The 8,515-nt window shown below is 43.3% G+C and overlaps 1 pseudogene; it reads left to right on the forward strand.

Moving 5' to 3' along the window:
* Window positions 1–6,885: 6,885 nt before the first annotated feature.
* Window positions 6,886–8,515, forward strand: part of LOC112078348 (tetratricopeptide repeat protein 9A-like) — a 2,217-nt pseudogene continuing 587 nt past the window's right edge.

The raw sequence follows: 8,515 nt of genomic DNA on the forward strand, positions 1-8,515 counted from the left end.
AGACTAAATAACTCGTCTGGTCTGTGGGTGCTGAATAGTAGACCCTATAGACTAAACAAACTGTCTGGTTGGGGTGCTGAATAGTACGCTATAGACTAAATACTGTTGGATGTGGTGTGAACTAGTAGACCTTATAGACTAAATAATCACTGGCATGTGGCTGAACTCAGTAGAACGCTATAGACCAAATCAACTGTCTGGTTGTGGGTGCTGAACTAGTAGACCTACTAGCACTAAATAACTGTCTGGCAGTGTGCGTTGTCCTGACTAGTAGAGCCTACTAAGACTAAATAACTGTTCTGGTTGTGGTGCTTGAATAGTAGACCCTATAGACTAAATAACTGAGGTGCTGACATCAGTCAGAATCATATAGACTAACAATAACTTGTCTGGACCTGTGTGCCTGAATAGTAGACCCTATCAGACTAAATAACTATGTCTGGTTGTGGTGCTGAATAGTAGACTATACGACTAAAATACACTTTGCTGGTGCTGAATAGTAGACCTCATAGAACTAAATACCTTGTCTCGGTCTGTGGTGCTGAACTAGTACAACCTACAGACTCAATCACCTGTTCCCTGGTTGTGTGCTGAATAGTAAGACCCTACAGACTCAAAATACCCTGTCCTCGGTTGTGGTGCTGAATAGTAGAACTATAGACTCAAAATAACCTGGGTGCTGAATAGTAGACCTATAGACTAAATAACTGTCTGGTTGTGGTGCGCTGAATAGCTAGACCTCAATAGACTAACTAAACTAACTGTCTGGTCTTGTTGGGTGCTGAATAGTAGACCTATAGACTAAATAACTGTCTGGTTGTGTGCTGAATACGTAGACGCTATAGACTAAATGAACTGTCTGGATTTTGTGGTGCTGAATAGTGAAGACCTACAAGACTAATAAACTGTCCTGTTGTGGTGCTGAATAGTAAGCCACCTATTTTAGACTAAAATAACTGCTCTGGATGTGGTGGCTGAATAGTAGAACCATTATAGACTAAAATAACTGTCCTGGCATTGGTGGTGCTGGAAATAGTCAGAGCCTATTAGACTAAATACCTGTCTGGTTGTGTGCTGAATAGTAGACCTACTATGACTAATACGTGGTCTGGTTGTGGTGCTGAATCAGATGACCTATAAGACTAAATATAACTGCGTCCTGGATGTGGTGCTGAATAAGGTAGAAGACCCTATACGAACTAACATATACTGTCTCGGATGTGGTCGCGCCTGAAAATACGTACGAGTCCTAACTAGGACTGAAATAAACTGTCTCGGATGTGGTGCTGAATAGTAGACCTACTACTGACTAAATATGTCTGGATGTGGTGCCTGAATAGCTAAGCACCTACTTAGACCTAAATCAACTGTCCTGGAGATGTGGGCTGAATATGTAGACCTATAGACTAACATAACTGTCTGGATGTTTGGTGCTAGAATAGTAAAGATCTATAGACTAAATAAACTGTCTGGTACGATGGTGGTGCCTGATAGTAGACCTATACCGACTAAATAACTCGTCTGGACTGTGGTGCTGAATAGTAGACCTAAATAGACTCAAATAACTGTCTGGTTGTGTGCCTCGAAATAGTAAGACCCTACTAGACTAAATACCTCGTCCTGGATGTGGCGCTGAATAGTAGACTCGCTATAGACTAATAACCTGTCTGGTTGGGGTGCTGAAATAGTAGACCTATGACTCAAATAACCTGTCCTGGTTGTCGGATGCTGAACTAACGTAGACCTCATACGACTACAATAACTGTCTGGTTCGTGGTGCTGAATAGTAGACCTAAATAGACTAAATAACCTGTCCTTAGGATGTGGTGCTGAATAGTAGACCTATACGACTAATAACTGGGTGCTGACATAGTCACGACCCTATAGACTCACACTAACTGCTCTGGATGTCGGTGCTCGAATAGTAGACGGCCTATAGACTCAAATACACTGTCTGGATGTGGTGCTGAAATAGTAGAACCTATAGACTAAAATAACTGTTTCTGGGTTGGGGTGCTGAATAGTAGACCTATAGACTAAATAACACTGTCTGGATGTGGTGCTGCCAATAGTAGACGCTACTTAAGGACTAAATAACTGTCTGGATGTGGTGCTCGAAAATACGCTAGACACCTATAGACTCAAATTTTAACTGTCCTCGGTTGGGGTGCTGAATCAGTAGACCTATAGCACTAAACATAACTCGTTCCCTGGATGTCGGTGCTGAATAGTAGCACCCTATAGACCTCAAAATAAACTGTCCTGGTTGGGGTGCATGGAACTAGTCAGATCCATAGAACTACAACATAACTGTCCCTGGATGTGGGCTGTCCTCGAATAGTAAGACCTACTAGCACTAAATAACTGTCTGGTTGTGGTGCTCGAATAGTCACAGCAGCCTCATCAGACTAAATACTCGTCTGGATGTGCGCGCTGAACTAGTAGACCCTCAATAGACTAAATAACTGGTCTGGATGCTCGGTGCTGCAACTAGTAGACCTATAGACTAAATAACTGACTGGATGTGGTGCTGAACATAGTAGAACCTTATGGACTAAATAACCTTGTCTGGCGTTCTTGTGGTGCTGAATAGTAGCCCTATACGACTAAATAACGTGTCTGGCATGTGGTGCTAATACGTAGTACTCCCCTATATCAACTAAATTAACTGTCCTGGACATGTGGTGGCTGAATAAAAGTAAGAACCTATACGACTAAAAATAACTGTCTGTGGACTGTGGTGCTGGGGAAAAAAAAAAACAAAAATAGTTAAAAAAAAAAAGACCTATACGAACCTAATAAACTGCTTGGTCTGTGCCGTGCTGCAATCAGTAACGACCTTATAGACTAACTAACCTGTCTGGTTGTCCGGCTGCTGAATAGTAGACCCCTATAGACTAAATAAAACTGTCCTGGATGTGGTGCCTGAATAGTAAGACCCTATAGACTAACAAATACCCTGTCTGGTTTGTGGTGCTCGAATCAGTACGAACCTATAGGACTCAAATACAACTGTTGGATGTGGTGCTTGGAATAAGCTAGACCTATAGACTAAATAACTGTCTGGACTGTGGTGCTGAATAGTAAGAACCACAGACTAACATAAAACCTGTCTGGTTTTGTGGTGGCTTGAATAGTAAGAGACCTATAGATCAAATCAAACTGTCCTGGGATTGTGCGTGCCTGAATAGTATGACCTATAACGACCTACATTAACCTGTCTGGTTGTGGTGCTCGCAATAAGTAGACCTATAGACTAAATAACTGTTGGACTTGTGGTGGCTCGAATAGTTAGACCCTATAGACCTTAAATAACTGGGTGCTGAATACGTGAGATCCTATAGCACTAAATAACCTCGCTCCTGGATGCTGGTGCTCTGAATAGTAGACCTATAGAACTAAAAACTAACTGTCTCGGTTGCCTGGTGCTGACATAGTAGACCTACTAGACTAAATACCCTGTCTGGTTCTCGTGGTGCTGCATCAGTAGACCTAATAGACTAAAGCTACCTGTTCTGGTTTGTGGTGCTGCAATAGTAGAACCTATAGACTAAAATAACTGCTCTGGATGTGGTGCTGACATTAGTAGGCCTATAGACCTAAATACACTCGTCCTGGATGCTGGTGCTGAATAGTTAGACCTACTAGACTACAATACACTGTACCTGGTTGTGGTGCTGAAATAGTAGACCCTATACGACTAAAATACACTCGTCTGGTTGTGGTGCCTGAATAGTAGACCTATCACTACTAAATAACTGTCCTGGATGGGTGGTACTGAAATAGTACCGACTCCTATAGCCTAATAACCTGTCTGGGACTGTGGTGCTCAATAGTAAGACCCTATACTGACTTAAAATAACCCTGGGTGCTCGACATAGTACGATCCCTATAAGACTAAATTAACTGTCCCCTGGATGTGGTGCTGAATAGTAGACCCTATGGACTAACCATAAGGGTGCTGAAATACGTAGACCCTATAGACTAAATACACTGTCTGGCATGTGGTGCTGAATAGTAGACGCTATAAGACCCTAACAATAACTGTCTGGTTGTGGTGCTGAATAGTAAAGACCCTATACCAGACTAACAATAACTGTCTGCCGATGTGGTGCTGAAATAGTAGACCCTATAAGGCCTAACATAAACTGTCTGGACTGTGGTCGCTGGCAAATAGTAGACCTATAGACTAAATAACTGGGTGCTGAATCACGTACCGACACCTACAGACTAAATACACCTGTCTGGATGTGGTGCTGAATAGTAGCACCATAGACTAAAAATAACTGTCTGGATGTGGTGCTTGAATAGCTAGACCTAATAGACTTAAATAGACTGTCTGGATGTGGTGCCTGCAATAGGGTACGACCTATACAGACTAAATAACTGCTCCTGGTCTTGGTGGTGCTGAATACAGTAGACGGCTATAAGACTAAATAACTGTCTGGTTGTGGTGCTGAACTAGTAGACCTATAGACTAAAATATACTGTTCTGGATGTTGGTACTGAATAGTAGACCTATAGCCTATAACTGTCCTGGATGTGGTGCTGAATAGTAGACCTCATAGCACTAAATCAACACTGGGTGCTGAACATAGTAGCCTACGTAGACTAAAGATAACTGTCTGGATTGTGGTGCTGAATAGTAGACCTATGTTTGTATCTAATAACTGGGGCTTGCTGGAATAGTAGACCTACTAGACTAATAAACCTGTCTGGATGTGCCGTTGCTGAATAGTAACCTATAGACCTACAATACACTGTCTGTTTGGTGCTAATAGTAGACCTATCAGACTGAAGACGACTGTCTGGAATGTGGTGCGCTGAATAGTCGACCCTATAGACTAACATAACTGGGTGACCTGAATAGTAGACCTATACACTAAATAACTGCTGGAACTGGTGCGAAAGTTACCTATAGACTAAATAACTGTCTGGCTTGGTGTGCCTGAATAGCCGTGACCTATAGACTAAATAAACTGACTCTTGTGGTGCTGAATAGTAGACCTATACGACGTAAAAGCCTGTCTGCAATTGTGTACTGAACTAGTAGACCTATAGACTAAAAAACTGTCTGATGTGGTGCTGAATTAGTAGACCGTATAGACTAAAATAACTGGCGTGCTGCAATAGTACAGACGCTATAGACAAATAACTGTCTGGATGTGGTGCCTGAAATAGTCAGACCTATGGACTAAAATACTTGGGGCTGAATAGTAGAACCTATAGACTAAATAACGCTGGATGGGGCGAATAGTAGACCTAATGGACTAAATAACTGGGTGCTGAATAGTAACCTCTAGACTAAATAGACATGTCTGACTGTGGTGCGCGAATAGTTAGACCTATAGACATAATAACTGTCCTGGATGTGGTGCTGCATAGTTAGACCTACAGACTAAATCAACATGTCTGGATGTGCGTGCTGAATAGTAACCCTACCAGCACTAAAATAACTGTCTGGATGTGGTGCTGAATAGATGAGAGCCTACAGACTAAATACACTGTCTGGATGTGCGTGCTATATAGTCAGACCTACAGACTAAAAATAACTGTCCTGGTTGCTGGTGCTGAAATAGTCAGACCTACAGACTAAATAACAACTGGCTGGATGTCGGTGCGAATACGTAGACCTAACAGACTAAAAACTGTCCTGGTGTGGGCTTGTTCTAGGGCCCTCTCTCTTCCTCTCTATACCCACTTAAGCCCACTCAGCTCCGTCATATCCTCATATGGCTTTCTCCTGACTTTGCCTATGAGGTTGACACTCAACTACTTTTTCTCCCTCCCCCCCTGCCTGACAGTTCAGGTGGCGACCACCCCATACTCTGCGGCCTCGCAGATATCCTCAGCTGGATGTTGGCCACCCACCCAACCTCGGTACAAGACGTGCTCGCTCTTCCTCCCGGGGAAGGCCTCCCCCGCTCAAAATCCTCATGTCACCCGCTCCTCCACACACTTCCACTGCTTTCGTCGAACCTCACATCCCACTACAAGACCATCGGTGCTTACCTAATCGAACAGCAAAGAGAACTGCCCCTCCTTACCCGAAAACAACCTGAAACCCTGACTTTCAAAGAGTATCTAAATAATCCCCCTCCCCCCCCCCCAAAAAAACACTTGCACTTTGAAAACCCCCCCCCCCCCCCTTCTAGCTTCGACTTTGTGATAACTACTTCATTGAGAATAAGGTAACTGTGTATCTTTAATATGTGATGTCCCACCTAGTATCCTTAAAATCATGGCCAGCTAACTGTAAAATTCCCTCTGGTTTAATACCTGTCTGAATAAAGTCTACATTGGCATGTTAGAAATGAGGTAGCTACCGAGAGGGGTATGCAGACATAATCTCTCAGCGCTTCACCTACTGGTCGGGAATTAGACTTTCAGACCTATCTCCTGCCAACTGCCCTTTATCCCTCAGAATCTCTCAGGCCCTTTATCTCTCAGGCCCCCCTGACAGTATAGATAGGGGCCTGAGAGATAATGTCGATTGCAGAGGTTCCCAATTACATTCAACCTTGGGACGATTTTTCCTTGGGCAGATGGTCTCGGGGGACCCGGAACATAGTTATAAATAATGCGTAAATTGCATGTTGACTGCAATAATACCAAACAGAATAATTTCAAACCTGTTTTACAGTGAGATACGATCACATATGCCTATCTATTTATTCGTGGGAATAGTTGCGAACAGATTTGCGAACAGGGCCCTCTACTTGCGAACAGATTTCCTAAATTAAAATCACTTTGAGKCGATTTCCTGGTGATTTTAAAGTAGTTTTATGTCCAACAACGAAATGTATTGATTTTTGCTCAGAAAATAAAACGCTCGGGACGCCTGCTGGGGAACCATGCTCTATTCAGGCTACAGGCTCTGAGGCAAGGTGTTACCGCATCAGGCTGTGCGCACATCAGCCTGTCGAAAGAAACTCATGCAGAGATTCTATAATTCTGATTATATGAAGAGAGAGGGTCGGATGCACGTACGATCGAATCCACTGTCACCGAAGACTGGAAAATAAAAGATATAGCGGGCGAGTGAGGGGTCCAGGCGTGCGTGCACCAGTCTTGCCTAGCGCAAGGCTACGTTGCGACACAAGAAAATAGCTGGGGGATGCACGAAGACAGCACGAATACAGCGGTAGCATGACGCGGGACTGAATCGATACATTTCCCCTAGAAAAACAAGTCAAGACATTGGGTCGGCTATCATWTGAGTGTAAAGGTCGTCGAACAGCCGAGGTAATTTATTATCGAGAAGATGAGTGTAAACCAGACTGGGTATGATGGTATTTCTAGAGTGGATGGTGGAACGGTGACGGGCGGCCTCAACATCAGTGGTGCCCCGAAGCTGCAACAGTGTGCTCAGCCTCCCGSTAARCGACCKAGGGATGCCCGGCACCAGCAACATAGCAGCCGGCAGCACCAGCACGGCGGTGTACCTGTCAAACCGCCTTTTTCCGGACGGTCCGAACCCGCGGACGTTGTGAAGCGCGCCATTGACTTCAAGACGCAAGGCACACAGTGTTACAAGGATAAGAAGTACCGGGAGGCGATTGGCAAGTACCACCGTGCTTTATTAGAGATGAAGGGGTTGTGCCGGGTGCTGGGAGACCCTGAAGCCAGCTCTAAGTCTCCTTCRTCMGTGCTGCCTACTATYACCAAYRCAGACAGCCTGACGGATGAGCAGAAAGGTGCCATGGAGAACGCTGAGCTGGAATGTTACAACAGTCTGGCAGGTACATGATTATCATGACATTATTTTATGAAAAGAAACAGGGTGCTTATTATAGGCTGCAGACTTGATGGTTTATTAATGCTTTACATCATCATCATCATCATCATCATCACCATTTTCGACCAGAGTGCTTAAAAGGACTCGCTAAGAATTACCATGCAGACATGAAGCGTGAGCTAAACGTTACAAATGGTTGAAACTCAAAGACGGAAAGCGTGCAGCTGTGGCTACACGTGGAAATGGTTAGAAATGGTTAGAAATGGTTGGAAATGGTTGGAAATGGTTGGAAATGGTTAGAAATGGTTGGAAATTGTTAGAAATGGTTGGAAATTTTGGAAATGGTTAGAATATGGTTGGAAATTGTTAGAATGGTTAGAAACTCTAAAACTCTCAGAGTGAGATTAGTTATAGAATGTATCCACGATAAATGTTCTCTATCGTTCTCTTCCCCACCCCTTCTCCATTGTATAACAAGCCGTCATATCTTGTCAGTCACTAGGGACTTTTGTCTCATGTAGTGTGTATGTGTATTCTGTGTTATTAGTTAGTAAATAAATAATTAAATACATTTTGTGTAGAACTGAATAATTTAGAAAAGGCTGGGGTTCTTGCGGTTTCAAGAAGTCTGCGACGTTCAGAATGAGACTGATATGAGGTAATGATTAATAAATGACTGTTATCAATATATAACTAATAATATCTTTAGAGTTTAATTCGGGAGATGGTAACTCGTTAACCACTTCTTCCCAAATTCTAATGAGTTAATTGTTACAT

This window comes from Salvelinus sp. IW2-2015, unplaced genomic scaffold (genome assembly GCF_002910315.2).
Source record: "Salvelinus sp. IW2-2015 unplaced genomic scaffold, ASM291031v2 Un_scaffold5562, whole genome shotgun sequence".
Classification (NCBI taxonomy): Eukaryota; Metazoa; Chordata; class Actinopteri; order Salmoniformes; family Salmonidae; genus Salvelinus; species Salvelinus sp. IW2-2015.